The 14,685-nt window shown below is 36.5% G+C and overlaps 1 protein-coding gene across 2 annotated transcripts in view; it reads left to right on the plus strand.

Moving 5' to 3' along the window:
* Positions 1-14,685, plus strand: part of ZPLD1 (zona pellucida like domain containing 1) — a 105,674-nt gene that overhangs the window by 68,401 nt on the left and 22,588 nt on the right. The window contains exons 2-3 of one of the 2 annotated variants that reach the window (XM_052704754.1): positions 6,775-6,973; positions 7,064-7,179. The gene's annotated coding sequence lies outside the window, so the exon portion shown is untranslated. The remainder of the gene's footprint in view (positions 1-6,774; positions 6,974-7,063; positions 7,180-14,685) is intronic. The other variant, XM_052704762.1, reaches the window with a different exon arrangement.

Here is a 14,685-nt window from a genome sequence, read left to right on the forward strand (position 1 = left end):
GAGGAATGGGTCAAGACCCTTACGTGTAAAAATCCTTCTGATCTCTTCTCACTTGTTTTTTCTCCTTGATTAGTTTCCTGGCGCTTGATGCTGTTGGGGTTTTGAAGTTATTTCACACTAAATGATAGAAAATCATCCTAGTAAATAAAACAGGGACTGTATTGATCTAGGAAAAAGCTCATGGAAGGTAGTTTTAGAAATCTATCTGTGGCCTGAACAAACATGGGAAGTTCTGTACTTACTGTGCTATTGAACTGGCATTGGCATTGTTCTTAAATAAAAATAGCTCTAAAAAAAGCATCAAAACAACATAAATGCTTATGCATTAAAAAACAAACACGAAGACAACTTTAAGGAAGCTCCTACCACAATGTCAACCACGGCCCGAAAAAGAAAAACCAGCTCGCAGCAAAGGAAGGGTTCGCCCGAGGGACATGGGGAGTTTTGCTGGTATGCTAAAGTACATTAAACTCACATCCTACCTTATGCTGAGATCGCTTTCCTCCTTTGAGAAGCCCAAGCATGTATGTGTGCATGCAGTCAACAGCAGCATACACTTGGGCAGGCAGCCCCATTCCCTTTTGCTCCATTCAGACTCTTATTGAACATGAACAGTGATTGGGACTATCTCTGTAATTTTCCACCATTGTGAGCATGGACTGTGCTTCTGAAAAGGAAATAAGCTTCAGGATTTGTCCTTGGAATAATGAAAAACTCAGACATGTTTCTTTGCAATGCAGGCAAAACTACCTGTGTTTTTCAAACAAATAATTATTGCCTCACTCACCCGATGCTCTGGAGCCTGACAGTCTCCCAATCATATGAATGAGGTAATCTTTCAGCAACTTAGCACTAAACTTGAGAACAAGTGAAAGAAGGAAACCACTTAGAGGGGAAAATAACCTCTCTGTGATGGCCCTTTCTCAGAAATACAAGATTTGCTGTTCAGTAGCAGCAAGTGTGTAGGGAACAAGCTGAATGGGAGAATCTGTCCACTCCTCTAAGTACTTAATGGGACACTTACTTCGTTTTTCTAAAGAAAGGCTGGTGACATCTGCATTTAGTTTAAGAAACTAATGGCAGAGAAACAAGGAAGGGCTCTGCTGTAAAGCAAGACAGCCGGACTGATGTTGCTTTCAGACTGAAAATAGCCTTTCTCATTTGAAAATCTGCAAGCCTCTCTGGAGGATAAATGTTTAAAGTAATGAGAAATATTAGATAAAATCTTGTTAAAGGAAAGGAATGTTGGCGGTACATTTAGCTAAAATTTGGTAATGGGTTCAAAAGTGAGTGTCTTGCAGTCAGAGTTAGGAGAGTATGATGTTCAGAGTTAATACAAGAGTAAGAAAGTGTGTGTATACTTAGAAATGCTGTTGAAACTACTATGGTTTTAAACTTTGCAAATTGTTTGGATAGAATATTGGTCACTCTGAAAGTAATAGTAATACTTATAGTAATATTAATTTCCATGGAATATTTATATAATAAATAGTAATAATAAAATAGTAATATTTATTTCCATGGAAACTGCAAAATACACAAAGACCACAACAACAGTATTTGGTAGAGCAAGTTATCAGCTACAAAATAATATTTTTCAGCACAATCATCACCATTACCTCTGCATTTTCATCAGCAATGCACTAGAGTTTGCATGCCTAGCTCATGAAAATCTGCACCTGCGGGGGCAACTCACTTTTGCCACTGCTGAAACACCACCCACCGCCTCACTTTGCTCACATTTACTGGTTGGTCTCCATCAGCATTCAGCAAATATTGACTAATGTCATTGGGTGCCATTTCTTCTCCATGGAGGAATTCAGTGACACACCTTTGCTTCATGTGCACTCCCATGTCAGACACTGTTCTGTCAGACTGCCCCTCTGCTGCCGTCTGTCACACAAGTAAGGGAATATTGGTGGGAAGATTCTACCACTGCCATGCTGCCAACATTCGCCTCTGGTGTTGTGGACCAATATAATAAAATAGGAAACATTGCTTTTGGAGTACTCCTTGTATAAATTTTTGTGACTAAAGTGGAAATAGAATGATTTTTTACTTCTGTTCGATTTGAGGAAAAAGCAAAATAATCAATGTAAATCCAAAGCAAAGTGTGATTCCAGGTTTATTTTTAAATCTGATATGGTCAACATGAAAATTATTTTCCTGAGCATCCACGATAAACTGAAGCTCACATGTGTAGTATCCTATGGATCTAAAACAAAGAAACCAAAAAATCAGGCACGCTGTGAAACAAAATATTTTAATGCAAGAAGCTGACTGTTTTTAATGCTTTTTATACAGTGCTGTGAGAAATATTTGTTGCTGCAAATCAGATTCTTTTCAATAAAGCTGGAGAAGCTGAATGTAGTCTCATGGGTGGTTGTGTGTTGTTTTTTCTTTAGTCCCAATTCACAATATGTTACCACAGCCATTTCTTTTGTAAATTTACCTCTGCTGTTATTGAAACACGTCAGTCCTTTGATGTATGTTGTTATGCACTGCTATGACTAACAGGGATTTATGTTTCCTAGTTCTGTGGTCTTTCTGCAGATAAGACTGGTGCCAGAGTTATTTACAATCTGTTCAGGTTGCATTTTTTGCCTTTGGTAAAGATCTGCATAGACTGGATTTTGGTTCTATGTGATGTTTCATTACAAACATAATTTCATTATCATTTTTCTCACGTGTGCTCCCTGTTTTTCTAACAGTTTACATTAGAGAGATTTAAATTACCATTGCTTTGGCAGGATAGGAACTGCTTGATTCTGAGGCAGAATACTCTTCTGTTATTTAAAAATGGTACACACTCTCTAGATGCCCATAATATAAATAGTGATGACAGTTTTTAAGCTATGTGTTTGAGTGAGTGATTTGGCTACTGCTAGGGAAGAATAACTCGTGCAGTACTGGTTCTTTTCAAACCTCCTTCCTTGCAGCGACAGCAGGTATTGACTGCATACTGTAAGAACAACATGGGATGCTACTCTATGTTAACTGGATTCTGAAACACACCCAATCTTTTAGGAAAGGATCATAGAATAACTAAGATTGGAAAGACCTCTAAAATTATACAGTCCAACCATCAACCCATCCCCGCCATACCTATTAACCATGTCCCTCAGTGCCATGTCTACACAGTTCTTGAACTCTAACGGACAGTGACTCCACCACCTCCCTGGGTGGCCTGTTCCAATACCTCACATTCTTTCTGAGAAGAGACTTTTTTCTCATATCCAACCTGAACTTCCCCTGGCACAACTTGAGGCCCTTTCTCTTGCCATATGATAGAAAAGGGGTAGCAGTGCAAATCTTTTATGCGAAGGGCTTAATATGGACATAATTCTGAGGAGTGGTTAGAAAAGTGAAAGCGTGAAGTTTTTAAAAAGCAAATAAAACTAAATATGAGAGAAAAGGCAGTTCGAGAAGAGGCAGGAGATGCTTGTAGGGCTCTGCAATTTAGTCATAAGGAGAGCAGGAAGTACCATTCTAGATATGTTTAGGAAAGACGCAGGTAAGAGGGGATGTAATATATAACGGTTATTTGCTGAGAAGAGTTCCATCAAAGCACCTGCAAATGTAGGTCTATGTATGCCAATACATATCCCAAATATAAGCCAATTTTTTTTTTTTTTTTTTTTTTTTTTTTTTTGTCTTTTGTTTCTCCTCCTGTTTAACAAATTAGCAATCTAGTTGGGCTTTGTGGAATTTCTCATTAATGTGGAAGTTGATATTGATGTAAATCTGTCAAAAGAAAATCTAGGATATCTCCAAAGCTCTACAGAATGGGATAATTGTGATATAAGTAGCGGAGGGGAAGATTCTTCCTTTGGCTGATTAGGAATAATATTCTTCTTATTTACTTTTCTAAGAGAAATGTAAGTCTGGCAGACTCAGTATTTATATCATGGGCAAACAGCAGCACAGTTTAGCTTGCATATGAGCTGGTTAAGAATCTTTGGATTTCCCCTTTTGATTTGATTTTTTTTTTTTTTTCTCCTGAGTTATTTTTTTCCATTCATTTCTGTCTCCCTGTGTGTATTTAGGTGTCAGCAACAAATTCTGGGTGAGTGGGAACTTTCTGCGTCCTGAAGGAGAGGGTGGGAGAAATGGCATTACTTATTTGTTGCATTTGTGTACACGAAAAGAGAGAGCTCCTGAGATGCTTTAGTCCTTCAGATCCTTTCGATGGGTCACTAAAACTGCAATCAGATTGTGTCCTGACATTCCCTAAAATCATTGCTTAGAAAAAAACAGCTGTTATAATCTAAGAAAAAAATAATACTAAAAATGGATAGTGAGACAGGCAAAGGGATTTTATGGAAAGGAGGCAGATTTTGAATTTTTAAAATAATATATTTGGAAAGTTATTCTTTGTTTTTCAGTTGATATATTCGTACTGTTGTTGTCTTATATCTGTTCTGATCAGAATGACTTTGAAGTCATGCTGAAAAAAACTTGTAAAATTGTTAAATATTTTACAGAGCAAAAATCATTTTTCTACAGATAAACTGTGTAAGTTCAGAGAATTAAATGGTCTGGGGCACATCCCTTCTCATCCCTAATGGTGAATTACTTAGGCTTGTTTTATTTTGTTACATGTTAATGAATACAAGGATTTCTTTTTGTTTTGAAAGAGAAGATAACATTATGTAGCAGTGGAATTACTAAGTGCCGTTATTTATAGAAAACTTGAAACAACTTGGGATTTTATGGGTATATGTAGCATATCCTTCAGATTGCTTATCGTATTGTGTGATAGCAGTGAAGTGCTATTTCTAGAAAGCGCAGATTTGTTCACTGCTTCCTTTAAATATGTGTCAACTAATTACTGTCTGAACACATTGTAGCCATGTTCGTTCTTACCTGTTCTAATGGATTGAGGGTAAAGCTACTGCAATCCTAAACTGTGTGAACTGTCTGGGGGTTGGATAAGGCAGATAACTGTACTTTCATCTCACCATATGCTTCTCAGTCAGCAATAACTTTAGTGGAGGTGCAAAATGATGGACTGTCTAGCTGACAGACCTTAGAAGACTTTTGACCTGCCAGGATGAAGGCTGGTCTTGCAGGCTCTCCTGAGCTCTGTTGCCCAGGTAACTTTCAACCTATTTCTGCTTGGAGGTGGACGTGTTTGCTCCAGCCAAGCTGCTCCTGCAGCTGATGGGCAGAATTAAGTCTCCCAAAAGCGTGTAGTCATGATTCCTCAGTGTGTATAGCTGCTGAAATGGTTGGTTTTTGGTGTGAGCTTAAGTTGCAAGGACCTATCCTGCTGCCTAGTGCATTCAAACTAGAAGTGCTTTCAGTTAGATTGGATATAAGGAAGATAAGGGTAGTGAGGCTCTGGACCAGATTGCCCAGAAGTTATACTTTCTGCCACTGGAAATGGAAAGAAATTGCCTACAATGTCTTAACATGATTTGATGTTTTTTAATAAACTCATCTAAAGGCCGTAAGGCAGGGGATAACTTTTGATTTTATAGGTGTCTTTAACTGAGATTCCTGCTTTGGAAACCTACTCAAGAGTAAGACCACGCTTTAACACTCTTGTTTGTGAAATTGATATTATATTGAGATATTTCAGTGTGTTCTTGTGATTTGAGGCATCAAACCTGCCTAAACACTTAATATGAAGTAAAGGTCTTGCCATTGCTTCATTTCCCTTCGCTTATCTTTTTATTAGTCTAAGGCAACCTTAGTTCTTGTTGTATTGTACTATTTATATTGAAGGATCAGATTTAGTTTCTTGAACCTCCACCCAGTCAAACCATTAATGTTATAGGATATGTGTCTGAAAATAGGACTAGAAACTTACAAGTATAAAAAGCCTTTTGATGTCTGATGACTTCAGAGTATGTTTTAAATGATTCTTTCTGGAGCAAAACTGCTAGAAGCAGTAAAAGCTCTCTATGCCTGCATAGGGAAGCAGCACTGGGCTCTCCTTCCTGGATCTGGAACAGCCAGGGATGATCCACCATTCCCATGGGTACAGAATACATGGCTTATATGTGAGGGAGCTTATTGTTGAAACCTGCTTTGCTGCTTTCCTTTTTCATTCACCTGATAGAGCAAGCTTATGAGGTGGGGAGGTCAGCGTATTGGGCAGGTTACTACTCATCCAGACTGGCCAGGATCGCTGTGGATGTACTTAGCAGCACTGATGTCTATGAGCAGCGAGTGTAAGTGAAGACATGGCAAAGGCCAGGCTTCACTGTTCATGCTATACCCCAAAAAATCCAAGCACCTCAAAACTTTCTCTGGGATGCCAAAGCCTATGGACTACAGTTTTACCTGCCCCAAGGCATAATGAAAGTTTACAAGCATAGATGGCTATCACAAAAAACTAAAGGGAGAAAGTGAAAAGAGGCAGGAGAGAGAAAAAATCTAATGCAACAAAAGGGAGTGAAACATCTCCCTCTGCCCCCTCTAAGGCCTGAGGATCAGGGAGTAGATGTTATGAAGCAGGTTTAGTTTCTAGCAGCTTCATCTTGCCTTTGTATGCAGTTGGCTTTGTGTGCATTGATGTCCTGTCGGTAATTATCATTCTGTTGTCACCTGTATTCACAGTGACACCCCCATATCACATTTTCATCACAGCGTGAAATGTCGCTCTTTTTGCTTTTGTTTTGTGGATACTATGAATTTAGCCCAGAACTGAAAAAATAGACACTTCTCACAACACACAACGGGCCATTGATAACCATGCAGCTTAGTTACTGATCCTATCTCAGTGCTTCCATCTGTCTCCTTCCTCCCACCCCTCTTTTTAAGCAGACAAGCTTTTCCCTCAACAAGCTGATGACAGAATAATTTCTTCACATTGATTGTTTGCCCCACTTGGACCTCTGGAGATCTTCGTACAAGTGGAGAGAAGTAGATCAAAAGGCTGCAAGAAAAAAGAGGCAGAGGATTGAAAAAAGGCACCATAAAGATCCTGCTCAGATTTCAGCATGGTGATGAACAGACTTGTAAGGTATTCTGAGACCTGTCAAATTTTCCCATCTAAAATCCAGACCTATTTTTAAAAGAATTTTCATAATGAGTGTCTCTTTTCCCCCACCAGCAGGCTCAGAATGCTTTCTGAAAAGTTCTGCAGGACAGAGAAGTTGAACACTTGATCACATGCAGGAGCACAGGATAGATGGAGTACAGCTGACTCAACAGCTTCTGGGGATTTGGGTAAGTGCCCACTATGTCAGCCAACTAGAACTTACTAAAATATTGCAAAATTTCACATTATTTGATATTTTAAAAAGTTATCATTTTAACACTTGTTTGACAAGTTTGAACTCACTGAAAACTCTCAGAGGGAGTTGGCTGGGGAAGAACTATGTAGGGAATGGATAATGAAAATAGAGAGGGAAATTATCATCAAACTGGGAAAATCTCAACTTAGATTTTAACTAAAGGTACCCAGACCAGACCCACATCATTAATATGAGGGGAGGAAGGTTATACACCTTTGAGGTTACCAATGTGTGTCAAACCCATTTGCTTTGCTTCCAGGAGGAAAACAATAAATTTCTTGAGGGAGACAATGTTATCCAACTTGTGGTGTCAGTCTGCCTATTCCCACAATCGTTGCATTGATAGAAGAGAATTTTGATAAGCGAGACTTCTTATCTGTCTCCCTCTGCAGTATAATGACATGGGTTTGCTGATTGGAAATGACATTGTCTGCAGTAACAAAGCTGGCTGGGTATGATAATTGCACCACCTTTCATTATTTTCTTTTAAAAATATTAATAATGACAATATACTCATGAGTGAAGATAGTCGGGATTTGAAATCAAGTCTTTAGTTAAGTTGATGAACTGATACAGTCCAAATTGACATAGTTATTCTAATTGCTGTGTGCACTGTGAAAGGAAATTTTAGCACCGTCCTAGAGCAGCAGCAAAAGAAACTGTTCAACCTACTTGTGTTCTTTTGATCAAAGAATGTTTTTGATCAGTGCGTGATGTTTTGCTTTCTTTTAGCTTGGTCTTGAGCAATATCCCTCAGGCTTGTTTTAGAGGCTGGCTTAAAAATTACTTCAAACCGTGTAATAAGTCCAAAATGGCTATAAGAGGGACTCGAAAGACGGTAAAAGAAATATTCATAAGCAAATCTTTTTTTTTATTTCATAGTAAAATAAAATAGCTTCTCTGTTTCTGTTTAAATGTAATCCTTGGAACAGTGTGAGTGCTCTCTGATTTCACGCATTTATGAAGCCTGTGGGTTTTTATACTTGTTTATACCAAGATATTAGCAGTGTTATTTACTCCATATTTGTTTAACTTTTAAGGATTAGATCAGATTGTACAATTCTACAGTGGCATTCTATAACTTTACTGCTTAATTTCTATTCCTGAAAGTCAGGAAATTGAAGTCAATCTGATAGCATAAACTGTTGGTGCTTTTTGTCAGTGAAGTCTTGTTTTAATGGTAACTTTTCAAACTGCAAACAGATGGCTGCACTATAATCTACTTGCCAGTGACATCAAGCATTATTTACTGAAGATTTATATTTATATTGCTCTCTTCAAAAGCGTAAAAAGAGTAATTAAAGAGAATGATACTCGTTTAGATCTTTATCTGCCCATGTGACTGCAAGGCTCTAGGGGCATGCAATAGGATAAGAAGTGTCTCATTGCTGTATTGGTGTTTTTGAATCCAGACCATAGTTAGAGGCAACTGAAGGCCATTACCATGTGACGACTCTTTAGTGGCCTATATCAAATGATTTGATAGTCTCTGTAAATTTGCTAGCTGATGGAATCCTCATAATGATCAGTGATGTGAAAAAGAAATCAGTAGGTTGAATGTGCTTGTGCTGAATATCTTTAAACCTAGAAACAACCTATTCATTCCAGGCTTTAGGGACGGTCCCTGTCTGCCCATATAGAGGACTACATAACCATTGCTTGTGTTTGTCTAAGATGATCCTGGACTTGCTTTAGTCTCTTACTGTTTTTCAAATTGCGATATCTCTACTAAAAGTGAAAGATGAACACAATGTTGAACAGGTGCAAGAGAGCAAAATCAAACCATTTTTCTATGTAGTCAGTGTAGCTAGCCAATGACTCAAAATTCTGTTGTCACTGCGTTCGTTGCAGGTACTTCTGCATGTTGTAGTCAGTCCATAGGTATGTGCTATTGGTTATGTGATTAAAACTTGTTTTGTAATCAGTTTTAACAGTTAATTATAGATTTTTTCTTCTCTTTATTATAATATTCTGCGACCAAAGTGAGAAATACAAAATGATTTTCACTTTATGATGCAAGGCAGATATGCAGTGACTACAATAGGAAATCTGTTTTCAATTGGTTTAAATTCTTGGCTTTTTGTGTTGAACCCGCCAAATTTGCACAAAGAATCTAAGTTCTAACTAGAGATTAATGAAATACACAACAGAACATCAAATTATAAGTTTTAATAATGAAAAGGAGTTCTTGCTTTGTCAAAGATTTCCAGATTTGGAATAAAATGATCTTTTCAGATCACTACAATAGTCTCCAAATTCTATTCTGAATTTACTTTTTTTCCTCAGTCTGACACATTTTTCTGGTTATGTAGTAGACAATGTGAAATCAGAGAAGAATTTTTCCAAAACTCTTTAATTCTAGTCCAAAGCTTTGACAATAGATCACTTCCTTCAGTCCTATGTGCCTCTAAAATCTGAGCTCAGTACCAGCATTGCACAATTCATACCCATAGAAAACCATACTAATTCCTGCAGGTTGGAAGGGCAGCACAGAAATCTGTTTTTCTTGTGTGACTTGAGAGATGCAGTTGATTTTGGTGTTTTGTTTGTTGGTTGGTTGGTTTGTTTTATTTGTATTTTTATATCTGAAGCTTTAAATTGACTTACGTTCTTACATTTTATTGAGGCATCTGTGAATCAAACATTTGAAACAGAAATTTGAATAATTTTATTGACTTATCTATCTGGTACATAATGTTTCAATACTTTCTTTGTATGGTATAATAACTATGACTATAGCTATAACACTAATGTTCTCAAAAGCCTTAGGATGTCAATATAAACGTGTGGGAGGGTTTTAGCAATGTTTTCTGTGAAATGCAGCAAGTTCTAAATTGCTTATTCAGATCATTTCTGTGGGAGGAAAAAACCCAAATATTCTGACAATACTTAAATAAAATTGAACTGATCACTAAGTATAACTACAGTAAAAATAATATAGAATGGCATGAAGGAAAGGTAGCCCTTTTGAGGAATATTAGTATTTCACTCATGGATATAGGAAACAACTAGAATAACTGTTGTACTGTTGTTTAGCACAGAATAACAGGTAAATTGCTTGCATGATTTTAACTATCTTAAGTGGAGAGTTTAAATATACATAAACTGTCAGGATCTATGACTCGTTCCAACATAGCTTTTTAAAGTGCTTTAATGACTGTTTCACTTCTAGTCTGTTATCTCCTTGGAAGGTATTGTGCTATTTTGTATAAATCCCTTGGAAATATTTCATATAGTTGTACTGTTCGTTTGATCACTATTTCTCTTTCTACTTTGTAAATAAGCAGTCAATTTCTTTTCAGAACACAATAATAATAATAAAAAAACCTCAGTGCATTCAAGGATTTGTCGTAACAGCAAGTAGACTTGCATGCTGAAGTACAGCATTTAAAAGATTATTATTATGATGAATGTTTTGTATTGTTAAAATACAGATTTTGTTATTAATATATAGCACTGTAGTTACATTTTCCCTAGCCTTTAGAATGGCAAAGTAATAGCAATAAAAAAGTCTCAACTAGGGTTTTGCCTACCTAAGGCTACGGGATGAATCTGTGGATGTACCAAGGCTATTGTGGATCTCTCAGTATGCATTACACTGACTTTATAGGTTGAAAGGCATTGCATGGCTTTAATATTATCTATCCAACATACATGTTTAATTCTCATTAATAGTAATAAGATTAACAAAAGATAACCTGAGCTGTGTATTTAGGAACCAGACCTAGATTTTCAGCCTCTCGGTGTTCAGCAGGGCTTAGAATGGTTATTTCACTTCAGTTCAGAAGAAAGCTCTGTATTACTTCTACATTAATATTTAATGGTCTTGAATTTCCATTACCTATGTAGCATGCTGGTCCAAATTTGGTAGCTTTCTGAAACGACCATCATAGATTAAATTCTAGCAATTTTGGCATTGGATTACTTTTGTGGAAAATTAACATCTACCTCTTTTTTAAAAAAGCCAAAAACATTATTATTAGTTTAAGTGAAAGAAGTTGTTGTTGAGGGACTAGGAAAAAAAAAGAACAACCAAAAAGTTTAGAATAAAACCAAAAATTTGATTTATTTTTCTTTATTAAGAAAAAAAGGCCCTTCCCAAGTTTGTTCCCAGTCTCACTTTCTTTGGATACCTTACACAACTGATTGATTCACCAAATATCTTGGCATTTGGGATTTTGTCTATGATTTCTTCTTCATCAATTACAGTTCCTGTTGGGTTTAGTTGGCGCTCTGAGCTTTGACCCAATATTAATTACAAAGCTCATATAGTATAGAGACATTCCAGGATTTCTGTTTTATATCTCAAGAATAGAGTCTAAACATATGACTAGAAAACGTGCATGAATCATTTCTGGGGCCAAATAATTGATACTGAAAGCAAATCTATGCCTAAGTACACCTGTACATTTCATGCATCGTACTTCCTTCATCGTCCACCACTGCTGTTTGTATTCTGTATGGTTAGTAGAGAGATTAGTTTGCCTACTTAAAACAAATTTTTGCTCCCATTCGGTTGAGAAAAGAAAAATCAGATGCATTTTTTACATTCACAGATGAAGTGATTTCTAGCGTTCTTAGTTTTATTATTTCCTTGTATGTGTTGTCATTATTATGCTTGTATTCCTGTGCTGCGTGCCTTCAAATGCTATAATTTTGGGAGCATCCAATCTGTTTTGCAGGTTTATAACTGTCATGAGCTTTGTTTTGATTAGAAAATACTAATCAGTGTGTGTGTGTGTATGTGTTATGTAAGTGTGTGTATCTCTGTACATGTATTTTCACCTTTGCAGCTTTTTCATGATGTCAGAAATAGCATGGTATTGCGATCTGAAGTCGCAATATAAGAAAAGAAATTCTGTTTTTCAAAGTCTTGACACTAAACATTGTTCACAAGTGGATGGAAATATTAAAGATGAAACCTGTTCCTAAAAAGTTACTTGCATCTCAGGCGCCCGTTTTTTTTCTTATCCTTTAGGAGTTTTATTATCCTTCAGGAAGAAAACAAACAAAAACAAATAAAAAACCAAAAACCAGGAATTCCACCATTTGGTATCCTTGTTTTCAAAATAGATACTGTAAAGTTCCATGTCCTGTTTTATCTGCATCAGAAGAGCCAAAGATGCAAAGAAGGTGATGACAGAGGTTGCATGGTCTGGATAATCTGTTACAGTGGGATGTAGGAACTGATGTAGTTCAACTGAAGGGCTGGGTGCAGAGAATTATTCTTCTGGATTTGTTTGTCACATTACTTTTAAGTGCTAATAGTCTGATATATGTCTGGAAGGAAAGCAGTTCTGGAAGCTCTGATGGAGGTACAGCTAACACACAACTCCAGCACAGATGCAGAACTCAGGGAAACAGTGAGACAGACATGAACCAAAAGGAGCTATTTTGTCATGAAATTATTATAAGAAGTAATATTTATTAAACAACATCATGATTACTTCAAAACATTTTTAAGTAAAAGCAATCATTTTTCTATTCTATAACTTGCAGAGACCTAATGTATGTTGCTAGAGAGCGTTTAGTCTGTTAATAGATCTATATGAAAACACTTGTAAATAGAACATTTATTCTGCTAGTTTCATTATGCACAAGTCAAGATACATACATATCACTGTATTATTTTGTAGCATTGCTACTCCATAAATGGAAAATGAAGAACAAGCATCAGATTATAATAAAATATAGGATGAATATTTGAAATAAAAATTAAGCTCAAAAGTCAAAATTAGCTCACAAGTGAATTTAAATACAAAATGAAGGACTGAACCAGTAGTGAATGCTGCTCGAAATGGAAAATCATTGAAGATCATTTAAAAATGAAAATATGAGAGAACAAACAAATTGAGTGTCAGGTAATAAAAGGAGGAATTTAGGTTAGTCACTGCTGTTCCACAGTATTTCCAAGCTGAATACAGAATGGCTTTCATTTAAATTGCACATCTTTGCTTTGAAATTTTGTGTGGTTTTCTGACATGTCAACATTTGTGAAATCAGGGGCAAGGGCTTTGCAGAATAATAACAATTAAATCGAGGGATGCTTATTGCAACTGTTCCTCTTTGTATTCTTCAATGACATGCAGCACAGAACAGTAAGATCTACAGATATGACTTAGTGCTGGATATATAAACAAATCCAGTTGCAAAGAAATTCATACCCTGTCTACTTCAGCATTTTAACAGTTTGGTAGATTGGAACCCAAGTATATTGAGCTGTTTTTCCACTGAGTTGGTTGTTTTAGAAACCTAAATGATGCACAGTCTCTGAATGATTAATTAACCATGTTTGATAGGTCCTCAAATTTCTGTCTCTTTGTCTGTACTCATCCTTCAAATCTATTCTACAATGGATGCTTGAAATAGTTGCCGTGTGAACTTTTTGGGTATATGTGGAAGTCCTGTACACAGAGCTTTCCTCCATCTCCAAATCAACGGAAAGAACTGTCCCCTTGATCAATAGAATATACGAAACCTTGTTTGGAAGATATCCTTCGGTATAGGAGCAGAAACTAAGTTAAATTATTTGCATGACTTTGAAAGTATTTTTTTTCCCTTGATTTGGGCGTTTCAGTGAGTCCAAACACTACACTGAGTGTCATAAACAAACAGTAAATCATGTAAACATCAAAAGATTTTCAAAAATGTTCAGCAGAGAAAATGGAGAATGAAAGTTGAAGAAAACAAAAGAGTACTTTAGTTACATTGGTGAAACCTGGAGTGTAGGAAGGCATTTTTTGTGCAGTTTGTGTCTATGGAATCGTGAAAATGTCTTTTAACAGACAAACATATTTGTTTCTGAGCTAAAAAGCACTTTTTTTTTTTTTTTTTTTTTTTTTGAAAAGCACGGGGTGCTGTAATGGCCAAAAAAACTCCAATTCCATGTTAAAGAGGGGGGAAAAAAAACAAATGCATACCTTTACTATCTTTCTTATGAACGTGTTGATTTCTAGGTTATAAATCACCTACTCCTGAGGCTTGAATTTTACCTTCCTTTTTTTCTATGTGGATATTTCATCATAACTATGTGGATATTTCATTTTATAGGCGTATACAGACAAGTGCCATTTTGATGAAATAATTGGATGTCTGTATGGTTGGTGGTTGGAACTTGATGATTGGGTCCTTTCTAACCCAAGCCATTCAATTATTCTATGATGCAAATCTTTTGGTTGGATGACTTCTACATTTGGTTGGCTGAGGTTTTAGCATTTTTTAGTGAGAAGTAGCTGGAAACATTTTAAAGGCAAGTTGGGAAGAAGTGGTTGCCTTGATCCTTACAATGGTAAATGGATACATGAAGTTGGCCTCTCAGGGTATTTTCTAGCCCTGAAATTCTCTTGCAAGAAATAATAAAATAATGCACATTCTTAACTTATTTAACTGAGATCAGCAGGAGTGCTGACCAACTGGTGCTGCAGGTCTGCATGCTAAT

The sequence above is a fragment of the Tympanuchus pallidicinctus genome, unplaced genomic scaffold (assembly GCF_026119805.1).
Source record: "Tympanuchus pallidicinctus isolate F22 unplaced genomic scaffold, pur_lepc_1.0 scaffold10, whole genome shotgun sequence".
In the NCBI taxonomy this organism is placed as follows: Eukaryota; Metazoa; Chordata; class Aves; order Galliformes; family Phasianidae; genus Tympanuchus; species Tympanuchus pallidicinctus.